A 12,427-nucleotide genomic window follows, 5' to 3' on the forward strand; every position below is an offset into this window, starting at 1 on the left:
GTATAACAGCACCCTATTCTGAAAATAGCTTTTCAGTATCCTGCACAGGTAATCCGGAACTCTCAATCGGTGCAGGGAGTCAGCAATTGCTGCCCAGCTAGCATTGTTAAACGCGTTTTTTACATCAAGTGTAATCAACGCGCAGTACCTAATACCTCTTCTGTTTAAACCTCTCGCTATATTGGCCGTATCCGTTACCGCTCGAATTGCTTCGATGGTAGAACGGCCCTTACGGAAGCCATACTGGTTGCTAGATAAACCACCAGCACACTCTGTATAAGCCGACAATCTATTCAGAATGACCCTCTCTAGCAGCTTTCCAGCTGTGTCGAGTAGGCAAATTGGTCTGTATGCCGAAGAATCCCCCGGCTGTTTGCCAGGCTTCGGTAATAGCACCAATTTCTGCCGTTTCCATCGATCTGGGAAGTTTCCTTCGTCCATACATCTCTGGAGGCAGCTCCTGAACATATCTGGATTGGCAAGAATGGCGTGTTTAAGGGCCAGGTTTGGAATACCATCCGGGCCTGGCGCCTTATTGAGCTTAAGTTTTCTTGCGGCTACGATAAGCTCTTCGTTAGTCACTAGCGGTACCACGTCAACTGACTCGTACGGTGTAGCGGGCCAGTTCGATGATTCATGCCTCGGAAACAACCTGTCGACTATTTTGGCCAACATCCCCGGAGATTTCTCAGGTGGCGTGGTATTGGTCCTAGCCATCACCATCCTGTATGCATCTCCCCATGGATTGTCGTTTGCCATCCTGCACAGCCGCTCGAAGCAGGCTCTCTTACTACATTTGATCTCGTAGTTCAGAGCTCTGCTCGCTGTCTGGAACACCCTGCGTCTCTCGACCTTATCAGCGTCTGTTCTGGCACGTCGCAGCCTTCTCTTTGCTCGAAGACAGGTTCTACGAAGGTCTGCAATTGTGTCAGTCCACCAGTACACAGGTTGCCGGTTTCCGGGAGGTGGTCCTCCTAGGCATCGTCACATCGCATGCACGGGTTAGTACATCGATTAACTCGTCGCCACTTAATCCCGTTGTTCGCGTCTCCCATCGTAGTGATTCCTCCAAGAGTTCTGAATTGATTTGCGAGGTGCGCCATCCTAGATCGGCTTTGCCGATCCGCCTTGTGGTTGCTACCGGATCATAAAACGAATTTCCTGATGATCGCTGGAGGTATGCCCCTCATGAACCTCCCATTCTGGCTCCACCGTCCATCCCGCGCTGCAGAAGGTCACATCGATGCATGAATCACCGTTCGGTCCCCTGAACGTTGGCACTTGGCCTTCATTCAGCAGGACTACGTTCAATACCGCTAGCGACTCTAGCAGGGTATGACCTCTGGCGTTTGTGGACCGGGATCCCCAGTCCACTGCCCACGCATTGAAGTCGCCTGCTACAACTAACGGTTTTAAGCCAGTTAGTTTTGCTGCAAGAATATCTACTACCCTAGTAAACTGCACTATACTCCACCTGGGAGGACAGTAGCAGCTACAAAAGTAAACACCGTTTACCTTTGCTATAACGAAACCCTCATCATCAGGTGATGATACTATCCCCTGGATGGGATATCGCCCGCAAGTCCAGATGGCCACCATCTGAGACTTATCCGCAATCCAACTACAGTTACCGGCAGGGATGCGGTATGGATCGGACAGCAAAGCTACATCAGCTTTACACTCAGTAACCGACTGTTGTAGCAGCAATTGAGCCGCCTTGCAGTGGTTCAGATTCAGCTGTGTTACCTGCGTGTCTGGATCCTTCTAGAGGCCGGACAAGCCTGGACACCGGTGAGGTGTCTGTTGTCTGTACCCGGGGGACAGATCAGACACCTTGGTGCAGCCTGACTGGTGCGAGCTTGGTGGCCTTCAGCTCCGCACCTACGGCATAGCTTACTGCGATCAGGTCCTTTACAGTTATAAGACTTATGACCGTTGCCAAGACACCTGAAACAGGTCTGAAGCGGTTGGCTTATACTTAGCGGACATACCGACCAACCCACTTTCAGTTTAGCCTTATCCATTACCTTTTTGGCCTCAGCCTGAGGTACTTGGAATGAGGCAACCTGCATTCCCGCGAAGCTTTTGCGTAACCGAACCGTAGATTCCTGGATCTCGACATTGCACTGATCTCTCAGTGCGTCGACCAGGTCTCTAGCCTCGGTTACTCCATCTGGATGTTCGAAACTGGCCATAGGGCTCTTACTTGAACCCCATCGTCCAGGACTTCCTCCGTCAACTTTTTGTACTCAGTACTTTTCTGAGCAGCATCCCGCTTCAAGACGAGAATCATCTCGCCTCTCCGCGTCCTTCGGATGCAGTTGACATCCTCTCCTAGGCCAGCGAGTTTGTCATTAACTCTCATGGCCTTCAAGACTTCGGCGTAGCTCTTGTCGTCAGTACTGACGATAATCGCCTCGCCTCTGTCTTTACGCTTACCACTGACATTGGAAGGCGCACCCGTCTCCTTCTGGGCTCTACCCTTCTTAACAGTGGCGCGTATCGCTCCGCCTGCCGCTTTCTCTGCCGACTGCTGCCGTTGCCTTCTCGCCTTCTTGGGATTCACGACCTCCCTCCACGGTAGATCTTCCTCCCGGCGAGCTTCAGTGGTCCTCGATGGTGGGGGCACTGGGTTCACCGGTTTAGGATGGCCATCCTTCTGCTCGACCTTCTTCCTTTTCTCTGGCTTCGGGGCTGCGGACTTCTCGACAGCTGCTCTCAGGTTCGCCTCCTGCGTAACCTTACTCAGCTTCGGGGTCGCCCCTGTTACAGCCATCCTTTTGCGGAGTTCCTCGACCTGGCTCTCCGCCAGTCGTTTGCCCTCGGACAGGAGACGAATTTTCGATTCTGCCTCCTCTTTGTCCTTATCCGCCTGCTTCCGCTCCTTGACAAGTTTGCGGTGCTCTCTCTCCGCACTCTTGCTGGCCTCTAGTAGGGACCTCCACTCCGATTTGGCCTCAACTACTAGGGCACAGAGTGCCTGCACAGCAAGTTTCAGATCCTTGCTGTACTGAACCCGGTTGTCTAGGAACGACATAATCACGTCGGATACCTCCGTGACTACCTTCATTGTGTGACCACCGCGTTCTTCGTGGTTCGCCATCACAGATTTGATGACGCGGGTCAGGGTGGGGCCGTCCATCTTTACTTCAACCGGCACCTCCTCAGACCCTCCACGGGCTTCTCCATCGCCTTCCCCCGGCGATCTTTGGGGAGACCTTTCAAGGCCGCTACGTCTGGTGAAAGGGTTCTCCTTACCACCATTCGCCTGCATCCCTCGACGTTTTGTGTTTTGTGTTGTTAGAATTCATCGCTGTTGGGTCCCCCTTGCGGCTGCTGTCGAATCCTGCTGGTGTAGTCGCCTTCGCGATCCCATGGTTATCTATACATACCTTGCGGCATGCAGGGAGGCCATGCGAGGGTTGACACTTTCGTGTTCAGAGCCAGATCAGCGCTAGTCAGGGAAAAGCATCTGAGCCTACTCCCACTCAGCTGCCAGCTGAGCGACAGGATTGTACCGCGTGCTACAAGGCCCGCCACGGTTTTAGGGGACGGAAGACAGCCTGGCCATTAGCCCATTCGCCGTTTCAGGTCGGTGTCACCCGGCCTTACTAAGAGAATAGAATAACCAGACTACCAGCCCTCGCGTTCACAATATCTCAATATCCAAAAACAAGACCAATAACATGCAACCAGTATACCATAATCAGGATCTTACTGGGATCGATCCTGATGTGCCAATGGCACTCCCTGGGCTTGTGTTTTGAAGCGGCACACAGTCGCTTTGATAGAGTCTGCTTACGGGCACTTGTGGTTTTTGGGAGGGATTTTAGCAGAGCCCACTGCTAAATCCCACCACGCCCTAGGCAGTTCTCCCTGACTCACAGACAGCTGAGGAGGGGTCGTCAAGCCCTTGGACATGGTCCCTGCTGCCCCCTAACAAGCTATGTAAACAGCAAAGGCTGTCAACTACAGATTATCCACGGAGAATCAACAAAATACGCAAGGCGGTCACGATTCAACGGTGTAGAACGAGGAGACAACATCCAAGGGAAGCAGAAGGTACGCAGTGAATTAACAAGCCGACAAGCTCCGGAAACACGGAGGACCTAGACGGTACTGCTTTGTATAGCCACCCATGGTTTGTACGATTGCATATGCTATGCTCTGCTATGGATTTTTGTAATTAATCACTGGATAATTTCCGATGGATTACTCAGAATAATTTACGATGGTATTCCTGAAGGATTTTTTTTGAGGTATGCCTGAAAGAATTTCTGGATGACTAACCTAATTAATTCCCAAAAAAATATTTAAAGCGCTGTTTTTCGAGTGAACTTAGCTTAGCTTGATTGACTGTACACATCCTAGTTACTAGTCGTGATTGGCCGAGAAACAACAAATATGCACAGCTCACCAAATAACTAGTTTTCTTGGGATTAGAAAGCTATTCTTCCTTAACATGCTTTGGAGTTTTTTAAATTGAGAACCAATAATGATGCCGTCCACGTCCTCGCAGTCAATTAGGATTAGGTGAGGAATATGAGTTCGACACTCATTGCTACAGAAGACCAAGGAATGCTCTGCATCTCCATTAGCGCACTGGAAGGGAATAGTATGTTATTTGGGAAGGAATTCTAATGGAATTCTTGGTAAGCCTTGGTAAGGGACAAATCATTCACCGGGCAAGCAAAAATACGAGCTGTTTCATACAGTGACTAAATTACTTCAGATAGCTTTCTCTATGGCTACTGTAAACTGTGGAGTATCGCAATTATCTTGACCGGGGTAAAGCGCAATACTAGCTCACGATCCACCGAATATCGAATAGATTTTTTTTATTCCTTTATTTATTTGGTAGGCACTCTGTGTTACTTAACCGCTACTGTGCCGAGATCTACTGTGGTATTCTGCAGCCAGAATCCACACAGAATCTATTTTTAGATTTTTCCATTATTCATTGTTGTTGTCGTTGCTGGTCCATCTCGTCGTGAGTCCATTGTGTTCGTTTTGTCCATGCCGTTTTATCCAATGATCGTTGCATTGTCCGGTTGCCGTTTATCCGGGTAACGTTTGGAGGAATGCCTCCGAGAAGAACAAGTTGTCAGTCGTCATCAGGCAGCCGTGACACGGTGAGGCGTGCACCCCAATACGCTACCGCATAGGCTGCGCATCCTGCGACTGACGAGGGTTTTGGTGGAGAGGCTGGGAATCGAACCCATGACCATTCGCTTGAAAGGCGAACGTGTAGCCAACTACGCTACGGGACCCCCCTAATATCGAATAGATATTTTTTCTTCTGTTCGTGTTATTTATCATAACACAAGCATCACTGTACTTACTTTTCCGATGGCTACTGCAAACTAACTGCAGGTTTTTCGAGCTTTTTGATAAACCCATGAAGCATCATCTGGATGAATACTTTAAGAAATTTCTGGAGAAATTTCCAAAGAAACTCCAATTAAATTCTAAAGATATTCTTGAGAAGAAATGTGATGATAACTGACTGTGACTGACTGCAGTATCAATATTTTCAGGTATTTTTGGCATCATGGCTTAATTCCAGATTCAAAATAGAGTTTTGCTTTACTACTGTCCGGAACTTTTGAAGGAAATTCCCTGCGGGATTCCTTCAAAAGTGCCTAAAGGAATTTTTGCAGGAGTTTCTGATGTAATTTTCAAAGAAATTCCTGTAGAAATTTAGAAATTTGTATGAAAGTTCCAATAGGGATTTGTTTGGAAACTTAATTGAAAATTATTTTGTGCATTTTTTAAATTCCTTCAGTAATATCCAGGTTGCTCTTCAAGAAATCATTCGAAAATTCTTCCCGAAATACATTTAGTTATTCTTTTTGATTTTTTTTTTCGGAAAAGGAGTTTCAAAAAGATTTTTTGAAAAAAATCTCAAAAGTTTGTCCAAAGGAAATTCCGAAGGGAAAAAAGTCTCCGAAAATCTAAAGAAATTTCTGGAATAGTTGCTAAAGAATTCCTAAAAGAATTTTTGAAAGAACTCATGAAGGCACTGTTTCTAGCCAGGGTAGACTTGGGAAAGCAGTTGGAGTGGAATGGACACCAGAGAAACATTGTTGACTCCAGTATACTCTACACAAGAGCACAGTACGGGAAGCCTTAGGTTAAAGATAATTAGTCTATTTGACCGAGCTATCACTCTCTCGCATTGAGAACTTTAACTCAATTCCTTTCAAATCTAGTGAGCAATAAGTTCGAATTGTGCCCCATACCCCATTGCCCATCCTTCGTTGGCAGGTTGACAGGAAATAAACACGAAACTTTAGTAGGTATTCTATTATCATTTCCTTAGTTATTAATTATAGAATTTGCTATGTCCATCATTGCATGAGTATGTATTTTGTGTGGCAAGTACTATGGATATACTATTCCCAGGGTGTTAAGAAAGTGTCCAACTCGAAAACATATTATACCGGACTGAGAATCGAACTCTCCATCTTCGGATTGGCAGTCGCATGCCTATGCGCGCAATTTAGATTCGGCTGCTGGATTTTTTCCCAATTTATTTTATTTGATTACTAGCAGACCCGACGAACTTCGTTTCGCCTAAAATTGATTCATTTTCTGATTAGTTCTCGAGTTATGAAGAAATTGATGTATGATTTGTATGGGAGCCCCCCTTTCCAAAGATGGGAGGGGTCTCGAACCATCTTATGACCCTTCCCCGGCCCCGAAAACCTCTGCATACAAATTTTCACACCGATCGGTTAAGTAGTTTCCGAGTCCATAAGGGTCAGACAGACAGAAACTAATTTTTATGTATGTAGATTTTATCTAGTTTGCCTTGCAATTTGTGGGCGTCGTGGCCAATCGGTTAGTAACACCAGTCGTCTATAAATTTATGTGCGCTGTGGAGTGAGGGTTCGTTTTCCGCCATCGTAAGGAGAAAGCTTTTGGTCAAGCGGGTAATACTCCATTGTTCCAGTGATTGTTGTAAATATCTTGACCGTTGTTTAATGCTAGGTGTTAAGTATTTAATCTTCACGATTTTTGCAAAGAAGATAATGCTATTTTTCAAATTGTCCAATTTGAATAATTAGTTTAGTTTGTTTTTTAATCCCCAATCCGCTTTATTTATCTTATCTAATTATTTTATTTGTCTAATTTGCTCATTTTTTTTTCATTCGTATAATTTGACAAGTCGAGTCAAGTACGAGATACTGAAAAAGGCCTCATTGTTGATGTACGTATGTGTCAAAGGTACAATCAAGTGGTGGAATTAAATGGGATAGTACTGTAGTGAAATTCCTCGATACAGATTCTCGTATCCTGCATATCTTTAGATAAGTGCCAACGCTTAAAACGTTACCAAATTACATAGACCCAAGAAAAAAAAGTCCAAATTGAAATACCTCATTTCATTTATTTAGTTAACATCTAAACAGATAACACTGAATCAACAATTTGACGCCACAATGCACGGTTCGAGGCCGCATCTCTCCATCCTCGGATACGCCCCACGCTTGCCAAGTCGTTTTGCACCTGGTCTGCCCATCTCGCTCGCTGCGCTCCACGCCGTCTCGTACCTGCCGGATCGGAAGCGAACACCATCTTTGCAGGGTTGCTGTCCGGCATTCTTGCAACATGCCCTGCCAATCGTACCCTTCCGGCTTTAGCTACCTTCTGGATACTGGGTTCGCCGTAGAGTTGGGCGAGCTCATGGTTCATTCTTCGCCGCCACACACCGTCTTCTGGCACACCGCCAAAGATGGTCCTAAGCACCCGTCTCTCGAATACTCCGAGTGCTTGCAAGTCCTCCTCGAGCATTGTCCATGTTTCATGTCCGTAGAGGACAACCGGTCTTATAAGCGACACATGACACATTTGGTGCGGTGGCGAATCTTTTTCGACCGCAGTTTCTTCTGGAGCCCGTAGTAGGCCCGACTTCCACAGATGATGCGCCTTCGTATTTCACGACTAACGTTGTTGTCAGCCGTTAGCAAGGATCCGAGGTAGACGAATTCCTCGACCACCTCGAAGGTATCCCCGTCTATCGTAACACTGCTTCCCAGGCGGGCCCTGTCGCGCTCGGTTCCGCCCATAAGCATGTACTTTGTCTTTGACGCATTCACCACCAGTCCAACTTTTGTTGCTTCACGTTTCAGGCGGGTGTACAGTTCTGCCACCTTTGCAAATGTTCGGCCGACAATGTCCATGTCATCCGCGAAGCAAATAATTTGACTGGATCTGTTGAAAACCGTACCCCGGCTGTTACACCCGGCTCTCCGCATGACACCTTCTAGCGCAATGTTGAACAACAGGCACGAAAGTCCATCACCTTTTCTTAGTCCCCGGCGCGATTCGAACGAACTGGAGTGTTCGCCCGAAATCTTCATACAGTTTTGCACACCATCCACCGTTGCTTTGATCAGTCTGGTAAGCTTCGCAGGGAAGCTGTTCTCGTCCATAATTTTCCATAGCTCTACGCGGTCTATACTGTCGTATGCCGCCTTGAAATCAACGAACAGATGGTGCGTTGGGACCTGGTATTCACGGCATTTTTGAAGGATTTGCCGTACAGTAAAGATCTGGTCCGTTGTCGAGCGGCCGTCAACGAAGCCGGCTTGATAACTTCCCACGAACTCGTTCACTAATGGTGACAGACGACGGAAGATGATCTGGGATATCACTTTGTAGGCGGCATTAAGGATGGTGATCGCTCGAAAGTTCGCACACTCCAGTTTGTCGCCTTTCTTGTAGATGGGGCATATAACCCCTTCCTTCCACTCCTCCGGTAGCTGTTCGGTTTCCCAGATTCTGCCTATCAGTATGTGCAGGCAAGTGGCCAGCTTTTCCGGGCCCATCTTGATGAGCTCAGCTCCGATACCATCCTTACCAGCTGCTTTATTGGTCTTTAGCTGTTGAATGGCATCCTTAACTTCCCTCAAGGTGGGGGCTGGTTGGCTTCCATCGTCCGCTGAACTGACGTAGTCATCTCCTCCGCTGCCTTGACTTTCACTGCCTGTACTCTCAGCGCCATTCAGATGTTCCTCGTAGTGCTGCTTCCACCTTTCGATCACCACACGTTCGTCCGTCAAGATGCTCCCATCCTTATCCCGGCACATTTCGGCTCGCGGCACGAAGCCTTTGCGGGATGCGTTGAGCTTCTGATAGAACTTGCGTGTATCTTAAGAACGGCACAGCTGTTCCATCTCCTCGCACTCCGCTTCTTCCAGGCGGCGTTTCTTCTCCTGAAAAAGGCGGGTCTGCTGTCTCCGCTTCCGTCTATAACGTTCCACGTTCTGCCGGGTACCTTGCTGCAGCGCGACCGCCCGTGCTGCGTCCTTCTCCTCCAGAATCTGTCTGCACTCTTCGTCGAACCAATCGTTCCGTCGACTTCGACCCATATACCCGACGTTGTTCTCCGCTGCGTCGTTAATGGCTGCTTTGACTGTATTCCAGCAGTCCTCAAGAGGGGCCCCATCGAGCTCACCCTCTTCCGGCAACGCTGCCTCGAGATGCTGCGCGTATGCATTGGCGACATCAGGTTGCTTCAGTCGCTCTAGGTCGTACCGCGGCGGTCGTCGGTACCGAACATTGTTAATGACGGATAGTTTTGGGCGCAGTTTAACCATCACCAGATAGTGGTCAGAGTCGATGTTAGAGCCACGATATGTCCTGACGTCGATAATGTCGGAGAAGTGCCGTCCATCAATCAGAACGTGGTCGATTTGTGATTCTGTCTGCAGTGGTGATCTCCAGGTGTACCGATACGGGAGGCTGTGTTGGAAGTAGGTGCTGCGAATGGCCATATTCTTGGAGGCGGCGAAATCAATTAGTCGTAGGACGTTTTCGTTCGTCAGACGGTGAGCGCTGAACTTTCCAATAGTCGGTCTAAACTCCTCCTCTTGGCCAACCTGAGCGTTCAAGTCTCCTATGATGATTTTGACGTCGTGGCTTGGGCAGCTGTCGTACTCACGTTCCAGCTGCATGTAGAATACGTCCTTATCAGCATCAGTGCTTCCGGAGTGTGGGCTATAGACGTTGATTATGCCGAAGTTGAATAACCGGCCTTTGATCCTCAACCTGCACATTCTTTCATTGATCGGCCACCACCCGATCACGCGCCTTTGCATATCGGCCATCACTATGAAAGCTGTTCCCAGCTCGTGTGTGTTGCCGCAGCTCTGGTAGATGGTATGATTACCTCTAAACGTTCGCACCATTGATCCCTTCCAACAAACCTCCTGCAGCGCTACGATGCCGAATCCACGGTCCTTGAGCACATCGGCGAGTATGCGTGTGCTCCTGATGAAGTTGAATGATTTGCAGTTCCACGAACCGAGTTTCCAATCGCTAGTCCCTTTTCGTCGCAGTGGTCTTCGCCGATGGTTCCGGTCCGTACTCTCTTGTTGATTGTTCGTTGCTTATGATTTTTAAAGGCTGGCTTGCAGGGCCTGACACCAAACCCCCTAAATTTCCGGAGGACCATTCCTCCTTATTTCCAGTGGACCATGGTGCACAGTTTCACTTAGAGTCCCTCGCTGGCACTCGGACGATGATCAGCCGCCCCTAACATGGAGAACAGACGCTGTTGTGAGCCGATCCTGACATGGAGAACAGACGCTCAATAAGATTTGCACCTCCGGAGAGGAGCAAACCCCTCTTCCCTGTCAGCATACGACCATAGTTCTCATCGGGGTTGGTTACCCGATCTTCCCTAAGGTTGCTCGTATCCCGGCCAGCACCGCGGGGAGGTAGGGATAGGAGTTGCTGGGTAAGAGGCTAAGGACCGCGAGATGGGCTCTATTTTATTCCTTCAGGTACGCGAAGTACCAATGGTACGCTTTACCCAGCATTTGCCGTGCCAAATTGAAATACCTATCATTGAATATTCAACGGCCTTGCTTGTTTTTTGTTTTTTCACCGTCATATAAGTGTCTGGTTTGAAGGAATTGAAAATGCCAGTGGTAAGAAAATTATTTTGAGCTTTTTAGTGGAATGTCTTCACTTGTCATAAGACGAGTTTATACCATCCCATTGAATTCCACCACTTAATTGTATCTTGACAGATACGTATTTCGACCTCAACAGTAAGGCCGTCTTCAGTGTCTCGTATTTGACTCGACTTAGTCGAGTCAAATACGAGACACTCAAGACGGCCTTACTGTTGAGGTCGAAATACGTATCTGTCAAGATACAATTAAGTGGTGGAATTCAATGGATGGTATAAACTCGTCTTATGACAAGTGAATGCCAGTGGATCAAATGCGATCATTATGGTCCGTTTTTGAACCTCAAATAGTTCGCCTGCATAGAATGATCTATGATTCAAACAAACAAACTCCTCATCACTACTTCCGAGTATCTATTATTCGAAAATGGTTCAGATTTCTAAGTCAAGAACAAAAATTATATGCGTTTTTTACAGTCTACTCTGTGTTCCGCCTTTGGCATATTGAAGCCCTCATCTAGTGCTTCTTCCCCAAAGATTTATTCCATTCTTTTTTTCATCTGATGATGAGCCGATGTTCTGATCAGCTATTGACGGAAAAGGTCTTTTCGGGATTTAGTCATACGTTTGATTACGGATGTAGTCTCCTAGAAAGTCGTATGTTAAAGCTTGAATCTGTAACATTTTGAAACGGTGAATTTGAGAAAACACTTTTTTCACAAGGTTTGATTTTAGCCGATTGAGACCTTCTGCATCAATAAAACAATGAGTTAACACGGAAAATAGCTTTTGAATTGTAGCTATACGAAAGTGAAATGCGTTAGAATTCATGCTTAGAGGCACAAAACTCTTACAAACATAATTTGCAGATATATTGGTCTATTATTATTATTGTGATTTTTGCCACCAAAAACGTGAGGTGAGAGGTTTTTTATCCAGGTAAAAAAAATCTGACTTTAAAAAAGTACAAACCTAACTATTAATAGAATCGGTTATCTTTTATTCTACGTGAATAGAGGAGATACCCTCTTTTGTGGTTTTACCCATTAAATCAAAATTGCCCGTCTCGAGTGTTGCTTCCGTTCGCTTTTCCACCAAACGGTTGGAACTGGTATTTCTCCCGAAGTTAAAAAAGAACATGGTTTTCCCTAAATTGCATTGAATTAAAAATAAATCCAGTCAACCGGTTTTGTTTGTCTCTTTTTCCAGTGTTTATTCCTGTCTTCAGGCAGAGGTTCAGCGATTATAATACTACCTTCCCGCTGACGACACTTTCGTGTTCCAGATTTGATCTTGTGCGGAGCATAATTTGTAGCTGTTTTTTTAATGGATGTGACATCGAGATGAGTTTCTGTTAGGGACAGCATCCATGGTGGAAAGAGCAATGCCAATTAACCTCCTAACACGAGTAGAGGTTGCTGTTAGCGGAAAATACTGTCGAAAAGAACATTGGAGGGTACAGGGTGGTCAGTTGAATAGGATGATGAATTTGATCTCAATGCT

This window comes from Armigeres subalbatus, unplaced genomic scaffold (genome assembly GCF_024139115.2).
Source record: "Armigeres subalbatus isolate Guangzhou_Male unplaced genomic scaffold, GZ_Asu_2 Contig1982, whole genome shotgun sequence".
NCBI classification, from domain to species: domain Eukaryota; kingdom Metazoa; phylum Arthropoda; class Insecta; order Diptera; family Culicidae; genus Armigeres; species Armigeres subalbatus.